Consider the following 18,739-nt stretch of genomic DNA (forward strand, 5'->3'; position numbering starts at 1 on the left):
TTTTTTTTGAATTTTTAAGCCCATTTGAATCTTGGTCAAATCCTAGGTACGTATGGTTTGACCAAGATTTGAACATGTTTAAAACATGAAAATAAAAGGTAAGCATGGATCCTTCTTAGTCACTCTAAAATGAAGCTTTTGGGAGGTTTTTGAAATTTCCATGTTTGAAACCCAAAACCACTTCTCTTCATGCTTGGCTTCGTAAGATAGAGTTTAGGGTTTGGGGTAGATACGTACATGATTTTTCTAAGTATTTTTACGCCCATTTGAATCTTCGTCAAATCCTAAGTTTGACCAAGATTTGAACAAGTTTAAAACATGAAAATGAAAAGGGTAAGCCTGGATCCTTGTTTAGGGTTAGGGGGTAGATACATGATTTTTGTGGTTTGAATATGCCAGACCTTGTTTATCACCTTGAATGCTTACTATATGACATAGGAAGACGGCGTGCTTTTGTTTTTTCTTTTTTTTGATTTTTTTTTGAATTTTTATGCCCATTTGAATCTTGGTCAAGTCATAGGTTTGACCAAGATTTAAACATGTTTAAAACATGAAAATGAAAAAGTAAGCCTGGATCCTTCTTAGTCACTCCAAAATGTACCAATTGATAAATGAGTTAACTTGGCTTCATGGAAAAAATAATGTCATGTAAATGATTTAACTTGGCTTTCGTACCCTTGAATCCATAGGAAACTTTGTATAAATGTAGTAGTATAATAATCAACCGAGTTTTTACATCAACAGGTCTATCACTTACGTGTGGTGCCCATGCGTGAGGTCCCACACTTCAGTGAGCACAAGTCACGTGCAATAGGTACGCAAACTCCCAGCCATTTTCTTTGTCAAGAGAAGACGCATCAGGATGCGTATCAGAAGTATGTGGGTCCTTCTGGATCCTTCGGTTGTCCCTCTCACAAAAAAAAACAAATCTCTCTCATTCTCGGCCTCGCTCGACTCGCTCGCTCGCTCCTGCTCACTGACAAACCCTGCACAAAAGTCAACATCATCACACGAAAAAGGGGAGACACCATAATTCTCTCCCTTCTTCTCTCCTTCCGAGTGATCCCTCTTCCTCCGAGTTTCACTCGACGGGCAAACACACATGTGCTGCATAGTAATAATAAAAAAGTAGAAAAATCGACCTACGAATCTATGATTAAATATGTTAAACTAGGGTTTTGCCCACTACTACAGATCAAGTTCAAAAATATCCAACTACTACTTCGATTTTGGGCTACTAATATAAAATTAAAATAAGTTGAACTAGTATTCCTCTAAAAAATCATTTTGGTATGCATTGTTTGATACTTTTCATAGCTATAGTGCATCACAAATTTATGATTTCATGCTTTGCTTTGCCAATTTCGATTTTTTCTAACCACCTTCTCTTAGATTTCAAATTTAGGTCAAACTATCGATGCCTACTATGTGTTCTACTTGAATTGGATGCAGCGTGCACACATGTTTTGCCATTGTTTTGGGCTTCCACACATCTTTGGGGCATCCAAGTATTTAAGTTACCTTGTTTTTTTGAATTGTAATTCATACCCTTCCTCCCAATTTTTATGCCCATTTGAATTTTGGTCAAATCCTAAGTTTGACCAAGATTTGAACAAGTTTAAAACATGAAAATGAAAAGGTAAGCCTGAATCCTTCTTAGTCACTCTAAAATGAGAAGCTTTTGGGAGTTTTTTGAAATTTCCATGTTTGAAACCCAAAACCACTTCTCTTCATGCTTGACTTCATAAGACAGAGTTAATTTAGGGTTAGGGGGTAGATACATGATTTGTCTAGTTTGTTGTTTAGACCTTGTTTATCAACTTGAATGCTTACTATATGACATAATAATACTATGTGCTTTGGTTTTCATTTTTTTTTTGTTTAAATCCTAGGCTTAACCAATATTTAAACAAGTTTAAAACATGAAAATGAAAAGGTAAGCCTGTATCCTTCTTAATTAGTCACTCCAAAATGAAGCTTTTGGGAAGGTTTTTGAAATTTCCATGTTTGAAATCCAAAACGACTTCTCTTCGTGCTTGACTTCATAAGACAAAGTTTAGGGCTAGGGGTAGAAACATGATTTTTCTGGTTTGAATATGTCTAGACCTTGTTTATGAACTTGAGTGCTTACGTACTATATGACATAAGAAGGCTATATGCTTTGGTTTTTCATTTTTTTTGAAATTTTATGCCCATTTTTGAATCTTGATCAAATCCTAGGTACGGTTTGACCAAGATTTGAACAATTTTAAAACATGAAAATAAAAGGTAAGCCCGACCTGGATCCTTTAGTCACTCTAAAATGAAGCTTTTGGGGGGTTCTTGAAATTTCCAAGTTTGAAACCCAAAACCACTTCTCTTCATGCTTGACTACATAAGACAGAGTTTAGGGTTAGGGGTAGATACATGATTTTTCTTGTTTGAATATATCTAGACCTTGTTTATATCAACTTTAATGCTAACTATATGACATAAGAAAACTATGTGCTTTGGTTTTTAATTTTTCTGATTTTTTATTTTGATGCACATTTGAATCTTTGTCAAATCCTAGGTTTGACCAAGATTTAAACAAGTATAAAACATGAAAATGAAAAGGGGAAGCTTGTATCCTTCTTAGTCACTCTAAAATGAAGTTTTTGAGATGTTCTTGAAATTTTCATGTTTGAAACCCAAAACCACTTCTCTTCGTGCTTGACTTCATAAGATATAGTTTAGGGGCTAGGGGATAGATACATGATTTGCCTAGGTTTGAATATGCATGTCCAAACCTTGTTTATCAACTTGAATGCTTAGTATATGACATAAGAAGACTATATGCTTTTGTTTTTCATTTTTCTGATTTTTTTTTAAAATTTTATGCCCATTTGAATCTTTTTGTCAAATCCTTGGTTTAATTTGACACGGATTTAAACAAGTTTAAAATATGAAAATGAAAAGGTGGTAAGCAGGCATGGATCCTTCTTATATATATTAGTCACTCTAAAATGAAGCTTTTGGGAGGTTTTTGAAATTTCCATGTTTGAAACCCAAAACCACTTCTCTTCATGTTGTTGACTTCATAAGATAGAGTTTAGGGGTTAGGGGTATAGATACATGATTTGTCTTGTTTGAATATGTGTCTAGACCTTGTTTATCAACTTTAATGCTTACTATATGACATAAGAACACTATGTACTTTAATTTGGTTTTTAATTTTTATAATTTTTTTTGAATTTTGATGCACATTTTGAATCTTGGTCAAATCCTAGGTTTGACCGAGATTTGAACAAGTTTAAAACAAGGAAATAAAAGGTAAGCCCTTGACTGGATCCTTCTTAGTCACTCTATAATGAAGCTTTTAGGGGGGTTGTTGAAAATGTAAGCATGTATCCTTCTTAGTACGTCACACCACAATGAAGCTTTTGGGAGGGTTTTTTAAATGTCCATGTTTGAAACCCAAAACGACTTCTCTTCGTGCTTGACTTCACAATTAAGACAAAGTTTAGGGTTAGGGGTAGATACATGATTTTTCTGGTTTGAATATGTCTAGACTTTGTTTATCAACTTGAGTGCTTACTATATGGCATATATAAGAAGCTAGGCTATGTGCTTTGGTTTTTCATTTTTTTTTGAATTTTTATGCCCATTTGAATCTTGGTCAAATCCTAGGTACGTACGGTTTGACCAAGATTTGAACATGTTTAAAACATGAAAATAAAAGGTAAGCATGGATCCTTCTTAGTCACTCTAAAATGAAGCTTTTGGGAGGTTTTTGAAATTTCCATGTTTGAAACCCAAAACCACTTCTCTTCATGCTTGGCTTCGTAAGATAGAGTTTAGGGTTTGGGGTAGATACGTACATGATTTTTCTAAGTATTTTTACGCCCATTTGAATCTTCGTCAAATCCTAAGTTTGACCAAGATTTGAACAAGTTTAAAACATGAAAATGAAAAGGGTAAGCCTGGATCCTTGTTTAGGGTTAGGGGGTAGATACATGATTTTTGTGGTTTGAATATGCCAGACCTTGTTTATCACCTTGAATGCTTACTATATGACATAGGAAGACGGCGTGCTTTTGTTTTTTTTTTTGATTTTTTTTTGATTTTTTATGCCCATTTGAATCTTGGTCAAGTCATAGGTTTGACCAAGATTTAAACATGTTTAAAACATGAAAATGAAAAATTAAGCCTGGATCCTTCTTAGTCACTACAAAATGTACCAATTGATAAATGAGTTAACTTGGCTTCATGGAAAAAATAATGTCATGTAAATGATTTAACTTGGCTTTCGTACCCTTGAATCCATAGGAAACTTTGTATAAATGTAGTAGTATAATAATCAACCGAGTTTTTACATCAACAGGTCTGTCACTTACGTGTGGTGCCCATGCGTGAGGTCCCACACTTCAGTGAGCACAAGTCACGTGCAATAGGTACGCAAACTCCCAGCCATTTTCTTTGTCAAGAGAAGACGCATCAGGATGCGTATCGGAAGTATGTGGGTCCTTCTGGATCCTTCGGTTGTCCCTCTCACAAAAAATAACAAATCTCTCTCATTCTTGGCCTCGCTCGACTCGCTCGCTCGCTCGCTCTCACTGACAAACCCTGCACAAAAGTCAACATCATCACACGAAAAAGGGGAGACACCATAATTCTCTCCCTTCTTCTCTCCTTCCGAGTGATCCATCTTCCTCCGAGTTTCACTCGACGGGCAAACACACATGTGCTGCATAGTAATAATAAAAAAGTAGAAAAATCGACCTACGAATCTATGATTAAATATGTTAAACTAGGGTTTTGCCCACTACTACAGATCAAGTTCAAAAATATCCAACTACTACTTCGATTTTGGGCTACTAATATAAAACTAAAATAAGTTGAACTAGTATTCCTCTAAAAAATCATTTTGGTATGCATTGTTTGATACTTTTCATAGCTATAGTGCATCACAAATTTATGATTTCATGCTTTGCTTTGCCAATTTCGATTTTTTCTAACCACCTTCTCTTTGATTTCAAATTTAGGTCAAACTATCGATGCCTACTATGTGTTCTACTTGAATTGGATGCAGCGTGCGCACATGTTTTGCCATTGTTTTGGGCTTCCACACATCTTTGGGGCATCCAAGTATTTAAGTTACCTTGTTTTTTTGAATTGTAATTCATACCCTTCCTCCCAATTTTTATGCCCATTTGAATCTTGGTCAAATCCTAAGTTTGACCAAGATTTGAACAAGTTTAAAACATGAAAATGAAAAGGTAAGCCTGAATCCTTCTTAGTCACTCTAAAATGAGAAGCTTTTGGGAGTTTTTTGAAATTTCCATGTTTGAAACCCAAAACCACTTCTCTTCATGCTTGACTTCATAAGACAGAGTTAATTTAGGGTTAGGGGGTAGATACATGATTTGTCTAGTTTGTTGTTTAGACCTTGTTTATCAACTTGAATGCTTACTATCTTTACTATTAAATTGCAATAGGTGGCTGCCTGGTGTCACAAACGGGCCAAACTATTATTGTTTTCCTGGCCCAACAACATCTCTCGGTAATTCCTATTGAAAGGCCCAAGTCGCAATTTCCAGGAACTGGTTCGGTTCACAGACCACATTCCAACTCGATTGTCTACTGCGGCGGGGCAGGCAGGTATGGGCGGGATTCAGCAGGGGCGAGCGCGGTGAGGTGAGGTGGGTGGGCCGGCGACTCGAGAAATTGCAGGGCAGCGCGTGCGGGATCAAGCGTGGCGGCGGCACTGTGGAATCGAGGCAGGCAACGGCGGTTGCTCTTGGTTGCTGAGCAACGGAATTAAGGAGCGGGCCAGCGGAGGCCAAGTCTTGGTCGGCGGTGTTTGGTAGAGATGGTGGCCGGGGCGATCGGAAAACGGGCCCTCTGACGTAGAGCTAAATACTGCAGAGGGACGTAGATCGTTCTGGTCCGTTCGTTGGGCATCTGATAGCACCAGCTCGAATCGCTGGAAACGAGCGAAACCATCCGCCCAGGGCGACGGAAAAGGGCATCGCGTCGCTATACGCTTGCCGTCGCCGACACGAGACACGGCCAGCTCCACGCTCGCCGTCAGCTGAACCAAGGCAGCCGTCGAGCCGTATCTCTGAACCAGCGCCCGTGTAGTCCTGTTTGCCGCACCCAACCTCTGCGCTCACGCTGCCTCGGCGCACGCCGGCGGCGTCCTCCGAGAGGAGAAGCAGGAGTCCGATTTCGTGGGCGCCACGCTCATCCTGTTATGCCGCCGCCGTTGCGCATGCTGGCAGCATCCTCGGAGAGGAGGAACAGTAGTTTGATTTCGTGGCCGCTGCGCTTATCCTATGTTTCCGTCTCCCTTGGACAAGTGACCATCGTTAACTGAATTTGGACACAAGTACATCATATGAAGAATTCTATTTATACTGTTAATGGTTCAATATGTTATGCAAAGTTTCAGGAAATTTTTCCATGTCACTACATTTTTTGAAAAAAAAAACCCAGTATGATTCTATCAGTAACTTGATGTCATGCGATTTTCACTATTACACGACCATCATGTGAATTTCACTATTACACTAGAAAATCTATTAATGTGATTTCCACTAGCCATGATAGTTCAATTCAATTGACTTAAATATTTAAACATACAAAAGGTTCTCTTCATTTGATTATTTTTAGTAATGTTGTCCAATGATTTAGTGTGGCGTTGTAGCAACGCAAGAGCTCTATGGATGTTTTGATAAACACTATCTTTCCAAAAATAGCATTAGAAATTTAGAACTAGCCACTTATTCCATTCAAGGAAACACATAGGGAAACTGAAAGTGAACAGTTCACAGATCACAAATTTCTAAAAACCGAAAACTATTAGGTAGACACATGCAGGGCTACGACATGAATAAATCTACCCAACATTGAAAGGAGTAGACAAACCAAATTAACCTATAAAAAGGACTTGAATTCCTCGAACGAAACCCCGGGTAAATTGCAAGTCCTTGCGCTCTACATGTTGTGTTTAAGCGGTAACCATGCAATCATATTTCTAATGTGATGTAAACAATTTTCGCTCGCCCGCAGCAAAGCGCGGGCATAGTGCTAGTATGACATAATAATACTATGTGCTTTGGTTTTCATTTTTTTTTTGATTTTTTCTGAATTTTTATGCCCATTTGATCTTGGTCAAATCCTAGGCTTAACCAATATTTAAACAAGTTTAAAACATGAAAATGAAAAGGTAAGCCTGTATCCTTCTTAATTAGTCACTCCAAAATGAAGCTTTTGGGAAGGTTTTTGAAATTTCCATGTTTGAAATCCAAAATGATTTCTCTTCGTGCTTGACTTCATAAGACAAAGTTTAGGGCTAGGGGTAGAAACATGATTTTTCTGGTTTGAATATGTCTAGACCTTGTTTATGAACTTGAGTGCTTACGTACTATATGACATAAGAAGGCTATATGCTTTGGTTTTTCATTTTTTTTTGAAATTTTATGCCCATTTTTGAATCTTGATCAAATCCTAGGTACGGTTTGACCAAGATTTGAACAATTTTAAAACATGAAAATAAAAGGTAAGCCCGACCTGGATCCTTTAGTCACTCTAAAATGAAGCTTTTGGGGGGTTCTTGAAATTTCCAAGTTTGAAACCCAAAACCAATTCTCTTCATGCTTGACTACATAAGACAGAGTTTAGGGTTAGGGGTAGATACATGATTTTTCTTGTTTGAATATATCTAGACCTTGTTTATATCAACTTTAATGCTAACTATATGACATAAGAAAACTATGTGCTTTGGTTTTTAATTTTTCTGATTTTTTATTTTGATGTACATTTGAATCTTTGTCAAATCCTAGGTTTGACCAAGATTTAAACAAGTATAAAACATGAAAATGAAAAGGGGAAGCCTGTATCCTTCTTAGTCACTCTAAAATGAAGTTTTTGGGATGTTCTTGAAATTTTCATGTTTGAAACCCAAAACCACTTCTCTTCATGCTTGACTTCATAAGATATAGTTTAGGGGCTAGGGGATAGATACATGATTTGCCTAGGTTTGAATATGCATGTCCAAACCTTGTTTATCAACTTGAATGCTTAGTATATGACATAAGAAGACTATATGCTTTTGTTTTTCATTTTTATGATTTTTTTTTTTAAATTTTATGCCCATTTGAATCTTTTGGTCAAATCCTTGGTTTAATTTGACACGGATTTAAACAAGTTTAAAATATGAAAATGAAAAGGTGGTAAGCAGGCATGGATCCTTCTTATATATATTAGTCACTCTAAAATGAAGCTTTTGGGAGGTTTTTGAAATTTCCATGTTTGAAACCCAAAACCACTTCTCTTCATGTTGTTGACTTCATAAGATAGAGTTTAGGGGTTAGGGGTATAGATACATGATTTGTCTTGTTTGAATATGTGTCTAGCTAGACCTTGTTTATCAACTTTAATGCTTACTATATGACATAAGAACACTATGTGCTTTAATTTGGTTTTTAATTTTTATAATTTTTTTTGAATTTTGATGCACATTTTGAATCTTGGTCAAATCCTAGGTTTGACCGAGATTTGAACAAGTTTAAAACAAGAAAATAAAAGGTAAGCCCGCCAGACTGGATCCTTCTTAGTCACTCTATAATGAAGCTTTTAGGGGGGTTGTTGAAAATGTAAGCATGTATCCTTCTTAGTACGTCACACCACAATGAAGCTTTTGGGAGGGTTTTTTAAATGTCCATGTTTGAAACCCAAAACGACTTCTCTTCGTGCTTGACTTCATAATTAAGACAAAGTTTAGGGTTAGGGGTAGATACATGATTTTTCTGGTTTGAATATGTCTAGACTTTGTTTATCAACTTGAGTGCTTACTATATGGCATATATAAGAAGCTAGGCTATGTGCTTTGGTTTTTCATTTTTTTTTGAATTTTTATGCCCATTTGAATCTTGGTCAAATCCTAGGTACGTACGGTTTGACCAAGATTTGAACATGTTTAAAACATGAAAATAAAAGGTAAGCATGGATCCTTCTTAGTCACTCTAAAATGAAGCTTTTGGGAGGTTTTTGAAATTTCCATGTTTGAAACCCAAAACCACTTCTCTTCATGCTTGGCTTCGTAAGATAGAGTTTAGGGTTTGGGGTAGATACGTACATGATTTTTCTAAGTATTTTTACGCCCATTTGAATCTTCGTCAAATCCTAAGTTTGACCAAGATTTGAACAAGTTTAAAACATGAAAATGAAAAGGGTAAGCCTGGATCCTTGTTTAGGGTTAGGGGGTAGATACATGATTTTTGTGGTTTGAATATGCCAGACCTTGTTTATCACCTTGAATGCTTACTATATGACATAGGAAGATGGCGTGCTTTTGTTTTTTCTTTTTTTTTTCTTTTTTTTTGAATTTTTATGCCCATTTGAATCTTGGTCAAGTCATAGGTTTGACCAAGATTTAAACATGTTTAAAACATGAAAATGAAAAAGTAAGCCTGGATCCTTCTTAGTCACTCCAAAATGTACCAATTGATAAATGAGTTAACTTGGCTTCACGGAAAAAATAATGTCATGTAAATGATTTAACTTGGCTTTCGTACCCTTGAATCCATAGGAAACTTTGTATAAATGTAGTAGTATAATAATCAACCGAGTTTTTACATCAACAGGTCTGTCACTTACGTGTGGTGCCCATGCGTGAGGTCCCACACTTCAGTGAGCACAAGTCACGTGCAATAGGTACGCAAACTCCCAGCCATTTTCTTTGTCAAGAGAAGACGCATCAGGATGCGTATCGGAAGTATGTGGGTCCTTCTGGATCCTTCGGTTGTCCCTCTCACAAAAAAACAAATCTCTCTCATTCTCGGCCTCGCTCGACTCGCTCGCTCGCTCCTGCTCACTGACAAACCCTGCACAAAAGTCAACATCATCACACGAAAAGGGGAGACACCATAATTCTCTCCCTTCTTCTCTCCTTCCGAGTGATCCCTCTTCCTCCGAGTTTCACTCGACGGGCAAACACACATGTGCTGCATAGTAATAATAAAAAAGTAGAAAAATCGACCTACGAATCTATGATTAAATATGTTAAACTAGGGTTTTGCCCACTACTACAGATCAAGTTCAAAAATATCCAACTACTACTTCGATTTTGGGCTACTAATATAAAATTAAAATAAGTTGAACTAGTATTCCTCTAAAAAATCATTTTGGTATGCATTGTTTGATACTTTTCATAGCTATAGTGCATCACAAATTTATGATTTCATGCTTTGCTTTGCCAATTTCGATTTTTTCTAACCACCTTCTCTTTGATTTCAAATTTAGGTCAAACTATCGATGCCTACTATGTGTTCTACTTGAATTGGATGCGAGCGTGCGCACATGTTTTGCCATTGTTTTGGGCTTCCACACATCTTTGGGGCATCCAAGTATTTAAGTTACCTTGTTTTTTTGAATTGTAATTCATACCCTTCCTCCCAATTTTTATGCCCATTTGAATCTTGGTCAAATCCTAAGTTTGACCAAGATTTGAACAAGTTTAAAACATGAAAATGAAAAGGTAAGCCTGAATCCTTCTTAGTCACTCTAAAATGAGAAGCTTTTGGGAGTTTTTTGAAATTTCCATGTTTGAAACCCAAAACCACTTCTCTTCATGCTTGACTTCATAAGACAGAGTTAATTTAGGGTTAGGGGGTAGATACATGATTTGTCTAGTTTGTTGTTTAGACCTTGTTTATCAACTTGAATGCTTACTATATGACATAATAATACTATGTGCTTTGGTTTTCATTTTTTTTGATTTTTTCTGAATTTTTATGCCCATTTGATCTTGGTTAAATCCTAGGCTTAACCAATATTTAAACAAGTTTAAAACATGAAAATGAAAAGGTAAGCCTGTATCCTTCTTAATTAGTCACTCCAAAATGAAGCTTTTGGGAAGGTTTTTGAAATTTCCATGTTTGAAATCCAAAACGACTTCTCTTCGTGCTTGACTTCGTAAGACAAAGTTTAGGGCTAGGGGTAGAAACATGATTTTTCTGGTTTGAATATGTCTAGACCTTGTTTATGAACTTGAGTGCTTACTATATGACATAAGAAGGCTATATGCTTTGGTTTTTCATTTTTATGAATTTTTATGCCCATTTGAATCTTGATCAAATCCTAGGTACGGTTTGACCAAGATTTGAACAATTTTAAAACATGAAAATAAAAGGTAAGCCCAACCTGGATCCTTTAGTCACTCTAAAATGAAGCTTTTGGGGGTTCTTGAAATTTCCAAGTTTGAAACCCAAAACCACTTCTCTTCATGCTTGACTACATAAGACAGAGTTTAGGGTTAGGGGTAGATACATGATTTTTCTTGTTTGAATATATCTAGACCTTGTTTATATCAACTTTAATGCTAACTATATGACATAAGAAAACTATGTGCTTTGGTTTTTAATTTTTCTGATTTTTTATTTTGATGCACATTTGAATCTTTGTCAAATCCTAGGTTTGACCAAGATTTAAACAAGTATAAAACATGAAAATGAAAAGGGGAAGCCTGTATCCTTCTTAGTCACTCTAAAATGAAGTTTTTGGGATGTTCTTGAAATTTTCATGTTTGAAACCCAAAACCACTTCTCTTCATGCTTGACTTCATAAGATATAGTTTAGGGGCTAGGGGATAGATACATGATTTGCCTAGGTTTGAATATGCATGTCCAAACCTTGTTTATCAACTTGAATGCTTAGTATATGACATAAGAAGACTATATGCTTTTGTTTTTCATTTTTCTGATTTTTTAAATTTTATGCCCATTTGAATCTTTTGGTCAAATCCTTGGTTTAATTTGACACGGATTTAAACAAGTTTAAAATATGAAAATGAAAAGGTGGTAAGCAGGCATGGATCCTTCTTATATATATTAGTCACTCTAAAATGAAGCTTTTGGGAGGTTTTTGAAATTTCCATGTTTGAAACCCAAAACCACTTCTCTTCATGTTGTTGACTTCATAAGATAGAGTTTAGGGGTTAGGGGTATAGATACATGATTTGTCTTGTTTGAATATGTGTCTAGACCTTGTTTATCAACTTTAATGCTTACTATATGACATAAGAACACTATGTGCTTTAATTTGGTTTTTAATTTTTATAATTTTTTTTGAATTTTGATGCACATTTTGAATCTTGGTCAAATCCTAGGTTTGACCGAGATTTGAACAAGTTTAAAACAAGAAAATAAAAGGTAAGCCCGCTGAGGGGATCCTTCTTAGTCACTCTATAATGAAGCTTTTAGGGGGGTTGTTGAAAATGTAAGCATGTATCCTTCTTAGTACGTCACACCACAATGAAGCTTTTGGGAGGTTTTTTAAATGTCCATGTTTGAAACCCAAAACGACTTCTCTTCGTGCTTGACTTCATAATTAAGACAAAGTTTAGGGTTAGGGGTAGATACATGATTTTTCTGGTTTGAATATGTCTAGACTTTGTTTATCAACTTGAGTGCTTACTATATGGCATATATAAGAAGCTAGGCTATGTGCTTTGGTTTTTCAAATATATTTTGAATTTTTATGCCCATTTGAATCTTGGTCAAATCCTAGGTACGTACGGTTTGACCAAGATTTGAACATGTTTAAAACATGAAAATAAAAGGTAAGCATGGATCCTTCTTAGTCACTCTAAAATGAAGCTTTTGGGAGGTTTTTGAAATTTCCATGTTTGAAACCCAAAACCACTTCTCTTCATGCTTGGCTTCGTAAGATAGAGTTTAGGGTTTGGGGTAGATACGTACATGATTTTTCTAAGTATTTTTACGCCCATTTGAATCTTCGTCAAATCCTAAGTTTGACCAAGATTTGAACAAGTTTAAAACATGAAAATGAAAAGGGTAAGCCTGGATCCTTGTTTAGGGTTAGGGGGTAGATACATGATTTTTGTGGTTTGAATATGCCAGACCTTGTTTATCACCTTGAATGCTTACTATATGACATAGGAAGACGGCGTGCTTTTGTTTTTTCTTTTTTTTTGATTTTTTTTTGAATTTTTATGCCCATTTGAATCTTGGTCAAGTCATAGGTTTGACCAAGATTTAAACATGTTTAAAACATGAAAATGAAAAAGTAAGCCTGGATCCTTCTTAGTCACTACAAAATGTACCAATTGATAAATGAGTTAACTTGGCTTCATGGAAAAAATAATGTCATGTAAATGATTTAACTTGGCTTTCGTACCCTTGAATCCATAGGAAACTTTGTATAAATGTAGTAGTATAATAATCAACCGAGTTTTTACATCAACAGGTCTGTCACTTATGTGTGGTGCCCATGCGTGAGGTCCCACACTTCAGTGAGCACAAGTCACGTGCAATAGGTACGCAAACTCCCAGCCATTTTCTTTGTCAAGAGAAGACGCATCAGGATGCGTATCGGAAGTATGTGGGTCCTTCTGGATCCTTCGGTTGTCCCTCTCACAAAAAAACAAATCTCTCTCATTCTCGGCCTCTCTCGACTCGCTCGCTCGCTCCTGCTCGCTGACAAACCCTGCACAAAAGTCAACATCATCACACGAAAAAGGGGAGACACCATAATTCTCTCCCTTCTTCTCTCCTTCCGAGTGATCCCTCTTCCTCCGAGTTTCACTCGACGGGCAAACACACATGTGCTGCATAGTAATAATAAAAAAGTAGAAAAATCGACCTACGAATCTATGATTAAATATGTTAAACTAGGGTTTTGCCCACTACTACAGATCAAGTTCAAAAATATCCAACTACTACTTCGATTTTGGGCTACTAATATAAAATTAAAATAAGTTGAACTAGTATTCCTCTAAAAAATCATTTTGGTATGCATTGTTTGATACTTTTCATAGCTATAGTGCATCACAAATTTATGATTTCATGCTTTGCTTTGCCAATTTCGATTTTTTCTAACCACCTTCTCTTTGATTTCAAATTTAGGTCAAACTATCGATGCCTACTATGTGTTCTACTTGAATTGGATGCAGCGTGCGCACATGTTTTGCCATTGTTTTGGGCTTCCACACATCTTTGGGGCATCCAAGTATTTAAGTTACCTTGTTTTTTTGAATTGTAATTCATACCCTTCCTCCCAATTTTTATGCCCATTTGAATCTTGGTCAAATCCTAAGTTTGACCAAGATTTGAACAAGTTTAAAACATGAAAATGAAAAGGTAAGCCTGAATCCTTCTTAGTCACTCTAAAATGAGAAGCTTTTGGGAGTTTTTTGAAATTTCCATGTTTGAAACCCAAAACCACTTCTCTTCATGCTTGACTTCATAAGACAGAGTTAATTTAGGGTTAGGGGGTAGATACATGATTTGTCTAGTTTGTTGTTTAGACCTTGTTTATCAACTTGAATGCTTACTATATGACATAATAATACTATGTGCTTTGGTTTTCATTTTTTTTGATTTTTTCTGAATTTTTATGCCCATTTGATCTTGGTTAAATCCTAGGCTTAACCAATATTTAAACAAGTTTAAAACATGAAAATGAAAAGGTAAGCCTGTATCCTTCTTAATTAGTCACTCCAAAATGAAGCTTTTGGGAAGGTTTTTGAAATTTCCATGTTTGAAATCCAAAACGACTTCTCTTCGTGCTTGACTTCATAAGACAAAGTTTAGGGCTAGGGGTAGAAACATGATTTTTCTGGTTTGAATATGTCTAGACCTTGTTTATGAACTTGAGTGCTTACTATATGACATAAGAAGGCTATATGCTTTGGTTTTTCATTTTTTTGAAATTTTATGCCCATTTGAATCTTGATCAAATCCTAGGTACGGTTTGACCAAGATTTGAACAATTTTAAAACATGAAAATAAAAGGTAAGCCCGACCTGGATCCTTTAGTCACTCTAAAATGAAGCTTTTGGGGGGTTCTTGAAATTTCCAAGTTTGAAACCCAAAACCACTTCTCTTCATGCTTGACTACATAAGACAGAGTTTAGGGTTAGGGGTAGATACATGATTTTTCTTGTTTGAATATATCTAGACCTTGTTTATATCAACTTTAATGCTAACTATATGACATAAGAAAACTATGTGCTTTGGTTTTTAATTTTTCTGATTTTTTATTTTGATGCACATTTGAATCTTTGTCAAATCCTAGGTTTGACCAAGATTTAAACAAGTATAAAACATGAAAATGAAAAGGGGAAGCCTGTATCCTTCTTAGTCACTCTAAAATGAAGTTTTTGGGATGTTCTTGAAATTTTCATGTTTGAAACCCAAAACCACTTCTCTTCATGCTTGACTTCATAAGATATAGTTTAGGGGCTAGGGGATAGATACATGATTTGCCTAGGTTTGAATATGCATGTCCAAACCTTGTTTATCAACTTGAATGCTTAGTATATGACATAAGAAGACTATATGCTTTTGTTTTTCATTTTTCTGATTTTTTAAATTTTATGCCCATTTGAATCTTTTGGTCAAATCCTTGGTTTAATTTGACACGGATTTAAACAAGTTTAAAATATGAAAATGAAAAGGTGGTAAGCAGGCATGGATCCTTCTTATATATATTAGTCACTCTAAAATGAAGCTTTTGGGAGGTTTTTGAAATTTCCATGTTTGAAACCCAAAACCACTTCTCTTCATGTTGTTGACTTCATAAGATAGAGTTTAGGGGTTAGGGGTATAGATACATGATTTGTCTTGTTTGAATATGTGTCTAGACCTTGTTTATCAACTTTAATGCTTACTATATGACATAAGAACACTATGTGCTTTAATTTGGTTTTTAATTTTTATAATTTTTTTGAATTTTGATGCACATTTTGAATCTTGGTCAAATCCTAGGTTTGACCGAGATTTGAACAAGTTTAAAACAAGAAAATAAAAGGTAAGCCCGCCAGATCGGATCCTTCTTAGTCACTCTATAATGAAGCTTTTAGGGGGGTTGTTGAAAATGTAAGCATGTATCCTTCTTAGTACGTCACACCACAATGAAGCTTTTGGGAGGGTTTTTTAAATGTCCATGTTTGAAACCCAAAACGACTTCTCTTCGTGCTTGACTTCATAATTAAGACAAAGTTTAGGGTTAGGGGTAGATACATGATTTTTCTGGTTTGAATATGTCTAGACTTTGTTTATCAACTTGAGTGCTTACTATATGGCATATATAAGAAGCTAGGCTATGTGCTTTGGTTTTTCATTTTTTTTGAATTTTTATGCCCATTTGAATCTTGGTCAAATCCTAGGTACGTACGATTTGACCAAGATTTGAACATGTTTAAAACATGAAAATAAAAGGTAAGCATGGATCCTTCTTAGTCACTCTAAAATGAAGCTTTTGGGAGGTTTTTGAAATTTCCATGTTTGAAACCCAAAACCACTTCTCTTCATGCTTGGCTTCGTAAGATAGAGTTTAGGGTTTGGGGTAGATACGTACATGATTTTTCTAAGTATTTTTACGCCCATTTGAATCTTCGTCAAATCCTAAGTTTGACCAAGATTTGAACAAGTTTAAAACATGAAAATGAAAAGGGTAAGCCTGGATCCTTGTTTAGGGTTAGGGGGTAGATACATGATTTTTGTGGTTTGAATATGCAAGACCTTGTTTATCACCTTGAATGCTTACTATATGACATAGGAAGACGGCGTGCTTTTGTTTTTCTTTTTTTTTGATTTTTTTGAATTTTTATGCCCATTTGAATCTTGGTCAAGTCATAGGTTTGACCAAGATTTAAACATGTTTAAAACATGAAAATGAAAAAGTAAGCCTGGATCCTTCTTAGTCACTCCAAAATGTACCAATTGATAAATGAGTTAACTTGGCTTCATGGAAAAAATAATGTCATGTAAATGATTTAACTTGGCTTTCGTACCCTTGAATCCATAGGAAACTTTGTATAAATGTAGTAGTATAATAATCAACCGAGTTTTTACATCAACAGGTCTGTCACTTACGTGTGGTGCCCATGCGTGAGGTCCCACACTTCGATGAGCACAAGTCACGTGCAATAGGTACGCAAACTCCCAGCCATTTTCTTTGTCAAGAGAAGACGCATCGGGATGCGTATCGGAAGTATGTGGGTCCTTACGGATCCTTCGGTTGTCCCTCTCACAAAAAAGCAAATCTCTCTCATTCTCGGCCTCGCTCGACTCGCTCGCTCGCTCCTGCTCACTGACAAACCCTGCACAAAAGTCAACATCATCACACGAAAAAGGGGAGACACCATAATTCTCTCCCTTCTTCTCTCCTTCCGAGTGATCCCTCTTCCTCCGAGTTTCACTCGACGGGCAAACACACATGTGCTGCATAGTAATAATAAAAAAGTAGAAAAATCGACCTACGAATCTATGATTAAATATGTTAAACTAGGGTTTTGCCCACTACTACAGATCAAGTTCAAAAATATCCAACTACTACTTCGATTTTGGGCTACTAATATAAAATTAAAATAAGTTGAACTAGTATTCCTCTAAAAAATCATTTTGGTATGCATTGTTTGATACTTTTCATAGCTATAGTGCATCACAAATTTATGATTTCATGCTTTGCTTTGCCAATTTCGATTTTTTCTAACCACCTTCTCTTTGATTTCAAATTTAGGTCAAACTATCGATGCCTACTATGTGTTCTACTTGAATTGGATGCAGCGTGCGCACATGTTTTGCCATTGTTTTGGGCTTCCACACATCTTTGGGGCATCCAAGTATTTAAGTTACCTTGTTTTTTTGAATTGTAATTCATACCCTTCCTCCCAATTTTTATGCCCATTTGAATCTTGGTCAAATCCTAAGTTTGACCAAGATTTGAACAAGTTTAAAACATGAAAATGAAAAGGTAAGCCTGAATCCTTCTTAGTCACTCTAAAATGAGAAGCTTTTGGGAGTTTTTTGAAATTTCCATGTTTGAAACCCAAAACCACTTCTCTTCATGCTTGACTTCATAAGACAGAGTTAATTTAGGGTTAGGGGGTAGATACATGATTTGTCTAGTTTGTTGTTTAGACCTTGTTTATCAACTTGAATGCTTACTATATGACATAATAATACTATGTGCTTTGGTTTTCATTTTTTTTTGATTTTTTCTGAATTTTTATGCCCATTTGATCTTGGTTAAATCCTAGGCTTAACCAATATTTAAACAAGTTTAAAACATGAAAATGAAAAGGTAAGCCTGTATCCTTCTTAATTAGTCACTCCAAAATGAAGCTTTTGGGAAGGTTTTTGAAATTTCCATGTTTGAAATCCAAAACGACTTCTCTTCGTGCTTGACTTCATAAGACAAAGTTTAGGGCTAGGGGTAGAAACATGATTTTTCTGGTTTGAATATGTCTAGACCTTGTTTATGAACTTGAGTGCTTACTATATGACATAAGAAGGCTATATGCTTTGGTTTTTCATTTTTTTGAAATTTTATGCCCATTTGAATCTTGATCAAATCCTAGGTACGGTTTGACCAAGATTTGAACAATTTTAAAACATGAAAATAAAAGGTAAGCCCGACCTGGATCCTTTAGTCACTCTAAAATGAAGCTTTTTGGGGTTCTTGAAATTTCCAAGTTTGAAACCCAAAACCACTTCTCTTCATGCTTGACTACATAAGACAGAGTTTAGGGTTAGGGGTAGATACATGATTTTTCTTGTTTGAATATATCTAGACCTTGTTTATATCAACTTTAATGCTAACTATATGACATAAGAAAACTATGTGCTTTGGTTTTTAATTTTTCTGATTTTTTATTTTGATGCACATTTGAATCTTTGTCAAATCCTAGGTTTGACCAAGATTTAAACAAGTATAAAACATGAAAATGAAAAGGGGAAGCCTGTATCCT

Source organism: Lolium perenne, chromosome 7 (assembly GCF_019359855.2).
Source record: "Lolium perenne isolate Kyuss_39 chromosome 7, Kyuss_2.0, whole genome shotgun sequence".
NCBI classification, from domain to species: domain Eukaryota; kingdom Viridiplantae; phylum Streptophyta; class Magnoliopsida; order Poales; family Poaceae; genus Lolium; species Lolium perenne.